The sequence below is a fragment of the Hoplias malabaricus genome, chromosome 9, assembly GCF_029633855.1.
Source record: "Hoplias malabaricus isolate fHopMal1 chromosome 9, fHopMal1.hap1, whole genome shotgun sequence".
Lineage (NCBI taxonomy): Eukaryota > Metazoa > Chordata > Actinopteri > Characiformes > Erythrinidae > Hoplias > Hoplias malabaricus.
The window spans coordinates 27,249,276-27,262,019 of NC_089808.1; positions in this window are offsets into that span (position 1 = coordinate 27,249,276).

Sequence of the window (12,744 nt, forward strand, 5' to 3'; positions counted from 1 at the left end):
CTACCCTCCTTTTCAAGAAACTGATCTGTGACCCTGTCGTACCAACAAGGCGTCTTTTCCAGGGACTTGACTAGTGTCCTCTCAGTGGTCAGCAGAGCTAGGATGCTTAAACGGCCTTGGCCCATGTGAAGTGTGTCCGCCTGTGCTCCCACGGATCTTTACACCAAAGGATCGCTGATTCGCTCACTTCGCTGTCAATCAAAAAGGGATTCAGCCTCAGACAGATCATCCAATCATCATGTAGAAGCTGAGCGTCCGGGCCAGCCGAGGCCAGCCCACCGCCCCTTAGACCCCCAGGGACGCGTCCGACAAAGCCCAGCATTTATCCAATGAGTCGTCTCGTTTCGCTGCACTTTGCTGCTTCGCTATTGAACTCCGTGGAGCGTCCACACTGTTTAAGACACTGTGAAGGGAATAACTGAGAGGAAAGCCACGTCTTTACCAGTGATAAGAAGCAGATTCTGAACAAAAGTTGAGCGCGTTGTAGTGCATATTTATTCAATGACATGTACACACAACAGTATATATTTGATCACTTATTTTTTTTTACATTTTAGGGGAAGCTGAGCTTCCCTTGCAGTCTTAGAGCAATCGCCACTGGAGAGTAAGTACATTTAGGAGAGAGACACGATGGACTGCAGAGTGGGGGATTGGCACGTGCAGCTGCCAGAGCAGAGTGGGGGCGCGTGCAGCACGGACAGAGTGTGGGATGGGCGCGTGCAGCAGACAGCAGAGTGGAAAAGTTTTTGGTCAAATTTCAAATGTACATCTAGTCTAGTCTTAAATATATTTAGCCATTTACAGCCATGTTTTCCCTGTTTCTTAAGACTAGCTCTGCATCATATTTACAGTCTGTTATATTGTAAAAAGTGCTTATTTATTGTATGTATTAAGTATGCAGTGTACAGTTTGTGTAAAATTACAGTGAGCATACTGAGTGTACAGTACAATTATAGATGTCAAACCCTTGCTGTGGTTGTGTTTCATATCTCCTGACCGCCAGGGCGGTGCCAAAAGTGGATGCATCCCTGCCGTGCCACGGCCAACCGAGAGTGTATGCCAACAAAGTCACTCACGTGACACAGCGTGAGAATCGCACGCAGTATATAACTGCTTGGATCACGCTGTACTGCCTCCTTCTCTTCTCGCCTTGGAAGCCGATTGAGTGCAGCTCGCCTTGAGCTTCGGAATTTTACCCGACCTCTAGAGCTGTTTATTTTTCTTCTGTTCACGTCTCTCCGAGGGATACGTCAGTCGACCGCCGTACATAGCCTGATAAACTAGAACTTAGGTACGAGCCTATACGCAGTATGAACCACCACGAACCTAACAGGTGAGTACCCTTCTCTAGTCTTCAGAAGCACAAGCCGCGGTACACAGAGGGCTACAGCGCTAAACATCGACACGTTTTTCCTTCCTGCTCCTCAGTGCTCGGTACACCGAATCCACTGAGGCCACTCAGTATACGCCGGTAACTAACTGTTTTTGTGACGCAGTGGCTTTTCTTAGGCAATGCTGTCTCAGATTAGCTGTATTCACTGACCAGAGATGGTCTGGGCCTGGACCATCTCTGCGAGGCACTTACGGACCCGTGCATTGACTGCGCGGTGATGCCTTTGGCCATACGCCGGGAACGCCTGGCGGACCTTGAGGCACGAAAAACGGCTGCTCTACCTGCGGCCGAACCTAAAACACGAAGAGCCACGTCGGAAAAAGTTTATGGGGCTCTGTCTGACAGGATGGATCAGAGGCAGTCGGAAGTAACCTCTGTGGATTCTCGGGGCTCTGGTTTGCTGCCTCCGGAGCTGGACTTAGATATTCTTTCCACGGTTGCATTGGACGTAGGGTTCCCGACCATTCCACCTAGAGCTCCCCACTGCCGCCTTGCTCTTTCTCTTCGAGTGGAGCTAGAGAGGATGGAGAAACCCCTGCGACGTCTTCACGCAGGTCTTCGGTGGAAAAGACATTGAAAGTAGCACTGGCCAGGCTGGGCCTAGATACCCCAGTGGCAGAATGCCTGCACTCTAACACTCTGTTTAAGCGCTTGGAGGCAGAGGGACTTGCAGTACCCCCATGTCAGGATTTTGTGGCGCAATTCTCTGCTGCCTTTCGTAGTGAGAGAGCATGCCGTCTAACAGATACGGCTTGCATGCTATCTTCCATGTCCGGAGCGGCTGACTACGGTTTAGCTGTGTGGCCTCAACGGTGGTTTCACCAAAAGAGGCTCTTCCTCAGGAGCCCCGCTGCCCCAGTGTGGAATGCAGACGCATGGACGTAATGGTTGTTAAACTGCATAATTCAGCGACGCGGCTGCGTAGGCTGCTCAACACACTATGCATACTGCTCAAAGCCCTTCAGAACCCTCCCGCTACTGCAGAGGACCCCACCGCTCCAGAAGAATTACTGAATCTGGCTCTTTTAACGGATGGCTATATGACCCATGATACTGGACGGCTTGTGGCCTCAAGTCTACATGCTCGACGTCAAGTGTGGCTGGCCCAGTCCTTGCTACCCAAGCCGTTCCTTGCCACACTATGATTAGTACCCCTGGCTCCTGGTTATCTCTTTGGCCCTGCAGCCAAGCGCTGCTCATCCCTCACAGAAGCACGGAAACTTCATGGTGTGGGACAATCACAGAGCTTTCGTCGCCCACCTCACAGAGTGCGGAGTCATGACCGGGGATGGCAGATTAGCACTCCAGCTCCCCAGGTGCGCCCAGGCGATTCCACAGTTCCTGTGCCGGCCCCTAGGCGGCATGCACGGCCCCCTTGACGGCATGTACCCCACGGTACTACCACAGATCGTCGCTGACATGCCTCGGCCGGTGACTGGACCCCTCCTTGCTTTCCATCAAGCTTATTGGGACAAGATGGTCTCAGATCCATGGGTCCTCAGGACCATGTCGAGGGTTACAGTCTGAAAACCAAAGTTCTCGCCCAGTGTTTACCAGAGTTCAAGGCCCCCACCGGGCAGCAAGGCTCTCCCAGGAAGTTCGAGTTCTCCTGGACAAGTGAGCCATAGTTAGTGGACACTCAGGGTTTTTACTCTGTTTACTTTGTGGTTCCCAAAAAGAATGGCGGGCTCAGACCCATTTTAGACCTCCGGCGGCTAAACGCCTATTTAAAGGTTCTACCGTTCTGAATGCTGCACACAGCGATCACCCTTCGTATGATTGCAGACGCCTACTTTCATGTTCCCATTGCTCCGGAGCACAGGTGTTTCCTCTGGTTTCCCTTCAATCAGAAGGTGTACCAATTTCGTGTCTTACCATTCGGCCTCTCCCTGGCTCCCAGGGTTATCACAAGGTGCGTACGTGCCGCCCTCTTCCCACTTATGGCACAGGGACTGAAAGTTCTGCCTTACCTCGAAGATTGGCTCGTGTGCGCCCCGACTGAACAGCGTGCACACATAGACACACTCCAGTTGCTGCAGCACACACAGGCACTGGGGTTCACTGTAAAGTGGGGCAAGTGCGTGCTCACTCCGATCCAAACCATCACCCTTCTGGGAATGGTACTGGACTCATGCCTTATGAGAGCATCCCTCCCTCGTGTTCGTGCTCGACCCATACTCTGCGCCATCCGCCGCTTGAAACTAGGACAAAAGGTCCGGTTTTAGGATCTCTTGCGGCTGCAAGGAATGCTTACCGCAGCCGCGCAGGTGGTGGCACTGGGGAGGCTCCACGTCCGACCCTTTCATATGTGGATCACCAGGTTAAGGCTGGACGCAATGCATCACAGGCATTTTCTTGTCCACATTTCAGAAGAATGTGTTTCTGCCCTGAACATATGGACCTCGATCACCTTCCTCCAGTCAGGTGTCAAGCTGGGGTGCATCCCCTCCCGCAGGGAAGTGATTACCACGAACGCGTCCCCCACTGGCTGGGGGGCAGTATATCATCACAGGGCAGTTCAGGGACTCTGGTCCAACTGGCAGGCCCAGAGCCACATCAACGCGCTGTAGCTGTGGGCAATATGGCTTGCCCTGAGACATTTTCTTCCCATGCTCCAAGGGAGGCATGTCTTGGTACGCTTGGACAACATGTCAGCGGAGTATTATGTGAATCACTTTGGCAGAAAGAAATCCTGCAAGCTTCTGAGAATTGTGGACATGGGCTTACCCAAGATTCCTGTGTCTCAGAGCGGCACACGTGGCTGGCTCCTCCAACAACGTTGCGGACACCCTCTCCCGCTACACCATACACCCAGGACGATGGAGACTGCATCCCGAGGTGATTCAGTCAGTACGGAAGTTGTTCGGGAAAGCTCAGGTGGATCTCTTCGCCTCACGGGACACCACACATTGCCCCCTGTGATTTTCGGAAGAGTCGCAAGACAGCTCACTGGGCGAGGATGCCCTAGCCCACGACTGGCCGAGGGCACTACTCTACGCTTTTCCTCCCTTTCCACTACTTCAAGCTCTCTTGGACAGAGTACGCTGGGAAAATCATTGGGTCCTCTTGGTGGCACCTCGATGGCCATACCAGCCATGGTTTCCTCTTCTGCTTTCCCTGGTTCAAGGTACACCAAGGGAGCTACCAAGTCATACAGTTCTGCTCTCACAACTGAGAGGAGAGGTGTGGCACCCCCAGTTGAAACGGCTTCGACTGTGGCTGTAGCCCTTAGGCCCCCCACTGGGCTAGAGTCGTGTTTTCCCCAGGTGCAACACACTATTGATAATTCTAGGGCCCCCTCTACTCGTGCCCTTTACAAGGGCAGATGGAAGTTTTTTGAGGCCTGGTGCGCTGGCCAAGGTTTGGACCCGCATTCATGCACGCTACAGACAGTTCTGTCCTTCTTGCAGTCACAACTGAATGAAGGGAAGTCTCCCTCTACACTTAAGATGTACGTGGCCGCGTTGTCGCACCACTTGGTGCTGTCCGATGGTGTTTCATTGGGTTCTCAGGAATTGATTACCTCCTTCTTGAAGGGGGCGAGACGACTGGTCCTGCCTCGTACACTTTGGTCTCCACCTTGGGACCTTTCACTGGTGCTAGACAGCCTTTGTCAGGCACCTTTTGAGCCATTGGAACAGGCAAGACTCAAGTGGGTCTCCCTGAAGACTGCTTTTTTACTAGCTGTCTGCACAGTTAAGCGGAGGTGTGAGCTCAATGCTATGTCCGTCAGCCCCTTATGTCTGAAGTGGGGCATAAATGATTCTAGCATCAGGTTGAGGCTGAACACTGCCTTCCTGCCTAAGATTTTGGAACCTGCCTTTGTGAATCAGGCCATTGACCTCCCCACCTACACAGACCATTCTGATGCAAGGTGGTCCTTACCTTGCCCTGTGTGTGCCCTTAGGGCCTATGTAATCGCTACGGCTAATGTAAGGAAGAGCGATCAGCTGTTTTTTGCTTCTCTGCTGCCAAGCTGGGGATGGCACTTTCTAAGCAACGACTGTCCCATTGGCTTGTGGACGTTATTCGAGCGGCTTATGAGGCTGCAAGTCACCAGATGCCCTACCATGTCACAGGCCATTCTGTCCGGGGTGTTGCAACTTCCTGGACTGCACTCTGAGGTGTTTCCTTGCAGGAGATATGCACAACGGCTACATGGTCCACACCGTGCACCTTCTCCCAATTTTACAGTGTGAACATCGCAACGGCAGAGGCTCTGTCTACAGCAGTTCTATCCTGGGTCGCAGATTGTCAGTAATTTTCCTCGTGACATCGTTGGTACACGTCATCCACTTTTGGCACCACCCTGGCTGTCAGGAGATATGAAACATAATGCTGGTTACATATGTAACCGTGGTTATGTGAATAGTGGATGACCGCCAGGGTTCCTGGTCACTCGGAGAGGCGAGAAGATCCAGGTCCCTGAGGCAATACAGTGTGATCCAAGCAGTTATATACAGTGTGGGTTTCTCACGCTGTGTCACGAGGGTGACTTTGTTGGCATACGCTCTCGGTTGGCCGTGGCATGGCAGGGATACATCGACTTTTGGCACAGCCCTGACGGTTATCCACTATTCACATAACCATGTGTGGCCTTGGCTAGTGCTTAGATTAGTGTGAGCCCGACTACGCCACCTAGGGAATTTCGCCCTAGGAAATAACCCCAAGTACTTTCCCAAAAGCACACAGGTACGTTCCAAAAAAAAGAGAAGAGACACGAAATGGAGTTCAGCGTACAAAGTCCTTTACTCTCAGTTGTCTTGCAACATTTAAAATAACGATTTTATTAATAAGTTTAAAAAAAAATAATAAAACAAAAGAATACAGTGGGGTTTTACCTACTGACTACTAAAAATAACCCCTACAAGGTTATTAACTAGATTCGCTCATCATAATGATCCTACCATTTGCGTACATTTTAACTGGGTTCCAGCAGACGCTATCCTATACAGAGTTCCAATACTAGAGACTATAAAACCCACACACAGGTTACCAAAAAGAACCCCCTTGGGGTAGTGACTTCACACACAACAGATCGAGTGCCCAGAAAAAGGAAAAAAATGTACAAAAAGGATAACCAGTAAACCAAAGGGACACTCATATACCAGGTTGCTCTGCAAGAACAGGTAAAAATACACAAGTACGTTAAACAGGCAGATCACATGCTTAAAAGGACTGTAATACCCACAGCCCGAACACCATCCAAAATAATAACCAAAATAAAAGGGGTAATTTAAAAGGCAAGAAAAACAAAAGAACTCAATAACAAACAAGAAAAACCCACAAGGGCAAATAATCAAAATAAAAGAGAACCAGATAAAACAAGATAAAAGTGGTTCGACCCCACAATGTATCCACACAGGCAAAACAGCAGGAGACTAGGAGAAGCTCTGCTCCACACCACCTGGGCCACCTCCGATGGCGACACCCCAGAGCACCTAATAAAAGGAGCATTTTAATCATAAAAATATAAAACCGTAATAATAGGTGGGATAAAGCTAGCCATGTGCTAAGCACACATACCCTCTGTGCCTCAAACTCTTAAACCCATCTATAACTAAAAACATTCACCAGCATAACTAAAAGAATGGAATTTGTACCTTGATGCAGCTTGAAAGCCCACTCGTTCTCAGGCACACCAACATACATCAACTGCCTTATATGCACTGTCCCGGATTAGAGCTGCCGCTAACGGCAAGCAACGTGGTGAATCGACAGGGGGTGTGACACCTGTCTTCTTTCCAGTAAGATCGTCCAAGACACTCAGAAGCAAGTACCGCAGTACCGCGACCCAAAGAGTAAAAAGTGGGAGCTTAGCCTACCACATGCTAACTGCGTGTATATATACACTGGAGCTAATGAGCAACAGCATGACCCAGGAGAGAAAGGGGAGGGGGGGGGGGGGGGGGCGGAGGAAGACTGCTCCTGAACTACGGTGGCTGCACAAGCCCAAAAATAACTAATGGCCCAGTGACAGCTCTACCTGCTACACATGGTTATATACATAACCAGCGTTAATTTTTGTTACAAATAATTCCAGGCTTAGTTAAGAAAATTGAAATAAAGGTATGTTGTTTCCTTAAAATGTTTAGCATTCAAATTAATATTTACTCTTTTTCAGTTCATAAATTCTATGATTTAAAAACAGTATTAAGGAAAACGTTAAGCAGAAGAACAAGACGAAAATCTGTGGCTGATGCTACAGAACATATTCTTTTCTGCAAGGACAAGCCTTGGTTTGAAGAAAGATTTATCAACTCATATAAAGGTATGCCTGAATATTACTACATTTACAATAATTACAATTATAAATATTAAACCTAAGGGTTACATGTGTGTGGGGTGGGGAAGGACATTTCTTGTAGCTTTAAAAGGTTTTGGTTCTAAAATTTTATTACTGTTACAAGAAAAAAAGTTCAAAAGGTTAAATTTCACATACACTAATTGGCTTAAAAGTTTGTGAAGGTGTAACTGTTAAGTTGTATTTGTGGGAGAGGAAAACATCTACAGGTTTGCAACTCCTGAGGAGATTTTCTCTGTGACTTCAAATTATAATAATACACGTGTGACTATTTTCTCCAGTACAGATTTCACTGTCACCGGTGCTCACTAAATATTCCTCCATAGTGGCACACTTTCAAAAGGAAAGAAGCATATTCTATCTTTCCGTGGTATATTTATTGTGGCGTACAAATGCAGGCGTTTACAGTTTTGCGTGGGACATGTCCACCATCCCTGTGGTTCCTATGCCAATTAAACTAAGACTAATACTACACCAAGCGATATTTAAAAAAAAATTTTTTGTGATGCCCAGATAGAATTCAAAGAAAGTGTACATTGTTTTTCACATGACGTTGTAAGCCATTATATTTAACCAAACAGTGAGTAGGTATTGTATGCTTGATGTCTTTCCAATTTAATAATTTCTGCTTAAGTTCTTAAAGTTTGATATTTAATTAGAAGTTCTTAAATATTAACTCCATTTACATTTTCCCCTTTGCTTTATTTTAGGAAGTGGAGTATTTGCTCTGGTGAAGATAGAAAGAGGAAGCTTTGTCCTTGAATACCAAGGACAACTTATTTCTCAAAAAGAGAGGTCAGAGAGACAAAAAAAATATACAGAAAAACAAAATGGGTTTTTGTTTGACTTTAAATGCAATGGGAGTAGCTGGTGGTAAGTGGCTGCCTGTTATTTAGGATATTCTATCTTTCCTTCTTTTAGGAAATCCTAGCTGAGTTAATTTCTAACAGATAAAATGAAATTACTGAATATGAATAAATGAATAAATGATGAATACCTCATACTGACATTTATTTAAGAGTCATACTTAAGTAGTTGTAATTTTAGTAGTTGGTGTTATAATTAAATATATCTGAATTTCCTTTTTCAGCATAGATGCTGCCAAAGTGCACAAAAATGCAAATTGTAAAATAAAAAAAAATAATGCTTAAAGGCAAGCCACATCTGTGCTTATTTGCTATGAAGGACATAGAACCAGGGCAGGAAATAATGTACAGTTATGGAGACAGTCCCTGGCCTTGGCGTTCACTGGTGAGTTTATATGATATTTTATATGAAAATATGGAACACTTTCTAAAAATGCAAAAAAACAAAATCTGTAACTTGTTAATTAGATTTAAAGGACAGGGAAAAGATTTTCATTAAATATTTTTTGTATAATTTATGTAATATTATTTCAACTAAACTATTTGTTAAATATATATAAAAAAAATTGGAATTGGAAATTTGATGTCTGCAACACACAGGGGACAGAACCAAGTTTACCACTGTTACATTTACTTTTAATTATACTGTTTAATCATTTGGGAACTGAGGATACTAAACTAATAAAGTTTTGCAAGTGGAACGTTTGCCCATTCTGGTATGATACAAGACTTAAGCTGCTCAACAGCCCATGGTCACTGTTGCCTGATTCTCATTATCATGATTACCATAGGAGACAGATCTAGAACACAGGCAGGTTAAGCTCATGCTGTTGCAGCACATACCAAATGAGGCATGGCATCATCCTGCTGAAATAACCATAGACTTCCTGGGGAAATATCTCATCATTTATCTCTAAAAATAGTAATGTTCACATCCACATCAATAGAAGCTACTCACATATGCAAGTCATCCATGCAGTGCTCACTGATGCCCTAGGAGAGGTGTAGGATTTTGCCCCTGTCGCTGATAAAATTTGGATGGTCCATTGTGACAGTGACACAGAAAACATGATTAATTTGGATTTTTCATTAGGTACAGTAGTACTGTATAGAACACTATATATTTTTACAATAATTCCCTTAAAAGTCTGGCACAAAGTGGTGAGAACCAACACATCTTTGCTTAAAAACAGTGGAAGCTTTTGACCCAGTACAGATCTACTCTCTTGTTACCAGCTGACCTGTTTTTATGAAATGCTTTAAGATTAAAATATATCTTGAGTGTCTATACATATTGTCCCTTTAAAATCTTGTCTCTGTGCCTGTGTTGAAAGCAGCCAATTGTATATTTTTTTTATATTTACAAAATAAAAAATAATTAAGTAATTAGAAACACGTCTAAACACGTCTTAAACATTCTAGACTTTAACACTTGAACACTGATTAAGACAATTTCTGTGTTCTCTTGCATGTCTGTCGTATTTACATTGTCTATTTTAAAGATTACCAAAACTAACAAATTATCCTATGAATCTCAGTGTACTTCAGGACCTGATGAGCATAATATACTCATCACTGGGGCACAGTTAAGCATGTTGAAGCATATTGACATTCAAATAGTAGTTTTGATAAAATATTACCATGTTTGGAATTCATGTGTTATATATTAAGCAATATCTGTATGTCCAGGCCATATTTTATATTTGGGTGTGAGGGATGTTCAAGTTGCTTCTGTTAGTCCTTATTGTTGTAATTTGTTTTCCATGAGCAATGAAGGTAAGCAGTATGAAATGTCTGTTGACTGGTCTTTGTCTCACACCTTGCAGGACAAAAACATTAACAAATCACCTGAAGGTCCGGATCTTTGGGTGATTTCTCACGAGCGGAGAGCAGAAATCATGGCAGCACACGTAGAAATAGGTTGTCCATACACTCTATTTGGACAGCTATTTATAAACTAAGTTTAATAATAATATTAAATAACTGTCCTAATAATGATGCTCCAAGGCTTTTCTGGGGTAAAATGTTTTGACCTGAGGGAAATCTCAAATGTCCTGACATTGGACTGTACCAGAAATGGGGTGTGTGTTGTGTCCTAATTTTGCATCTTGGCGTAAATCACTTTGAATAATTTACTGTTGATCCTTGTTTTAAATTATTGTCTTTTGATGTGACAAAATAATTTATTTGCTTATTTCAATATATTAGTACACATTAAATCTACTGAAACAGGTTGAAGTGCAAGATATTTCCATTGGACATGTATTTTAAACTATATGTTGATTACTGTATTTCTAAAGAACATAATTTAGACTTTTGTCTGAATATTAACCTTTAGAGCTGGGCGATATGAGCGCAAATCAATGTCACGATTAATTGTACATTTTACCAGCTGAGATATTTTTTCTAATGTTGCTCAGCGTTTACATTTGACTTAGTTTTTTATTCAGTGTCATCCTAATTACAGTCTAAACACAGCACATCCAAACCACAGACACCGTGTTTTTCCTTGGTACGAGCTATTTGGTCAGCCTCTGCATTTAGTTTGCTTCCATGTGGCGGATATCGGCAGAGACACGTGACTACTGCTTGGTAGCGTGGTTTTAAAGGGACAGTCCATGAACACACAGTTCACGGACATAACAGAATAAAAATGATAATAATCGATATAGACAAGATTAAGTTGATTAGAAATTCTGAATGCTGATTTTGATTAATTTCCAATTAATTGCCCAGCCCTATTCAGAATCAGAATCAGAATCTCTTTATTTCGCCAGGTATGTTAAACATACTAGGAATTTGTCTTGGTGACAGCAACACATGTATGATATGTAACACAGACTGTTAACAAACATAACTCTAAAAGAGGTACAATAAACAATAAATAGACTAAAGAATACAGTTAAGTACTAGGAAAAAAAAGAGTGTTAAGACATAAATTAGACAACATAAAATATAAAATCTATACTGTACAGATAAGAGTATGAATATAAATGTTTCCAAATATTCCTAAGGTAGGTTATATTATATATTGTTGTAGAAGTTACAGAAACAGAACTTCTGTACAGCTGTGCAAAAAAGCATAGTGCAAGTGAGTAAAGTGTCCTGTTCAGTGCAGTTAAGTCCAGTCGGTTTAGTTCAGTGGTTTGGAGACTCAGAGGTGTTCACTGTGGTTGAGGAGAGCTACAGCTCTGGGAAAGAAGCCGTTAGCATGTCGTGTTGTGCTGGTTTTGATGGTCCTTAGTCTTCTACCAGAAGGGAGAGACTGGAAGAGGTGATGTCCAGGATGTGAGGGGTCAAGCGTAATTTTGTGAGCGCGTTTCCTCACCCTGCTGATGTGGATCTCCTGAAGCGTTGGCAGGTTACATCCAATGATCTTCTCTGCTGATCTGATGATGTGCTGGAGCCTGACTCTTTCTTGTGAGGTAGAGGAACCAAACCAGGTGGTTATGGATAAGGTGATGATGGACTCGATGATCGCTGTGTAGAACTGGATCATCAGGGTCTGTGGCAGGTCAAATTTCTTGAGCTGTCTCAAGAAGAACATTCTCTGCTGAGCTTTCTTGGTGATGGAGACGGTGTTCCTCTCCCACTTCAGGTCCCTGGATATGGTGGTGCCCAGGAACTTGAGTGACTCTACAGTGGAAACTGCGGTGCCATTGATGTAGAGGAGGGATACAGGGGGTGGGTTGCGTCGGAAATCCACCACCATCTCTATAGTCTTGTCTGTGTTCAGCAGCAAGTGGTTGTCACTACACCAGGACACCAGCTGACCAACCTCCTTTCTGTAAGCAGACTCATCACTATTGGCTATGAGGCACACCAGAGTGGAATCATCTGCAAACTTCAGGAGCTTTACAGCTGGTTCCTTGGAGACACAGTCGTTGGTGTAAAGGCTGAAGAGAAGGGGTGAAAGAACACACTCTTGTGGAACTCCAGTGCTGAGTGTTCGAAGGTCTGAGATGTGTTTCCCAAGCCGCACATACTGTCTATTAACATTTAACATAGGCCTAAACACTTGTTTGAATACTGTCACTGTTTAATAATATTACTGTTATTAAACAAACAGAGACTAAGAGTATGTGGACAGAGTACTGTGATATTTCACAGTAGTAATTTTCCACATATGTTTCAAATTTCTTGTTTTATTCACAATCAGCAGGCTGTTCAAATACTTTAGG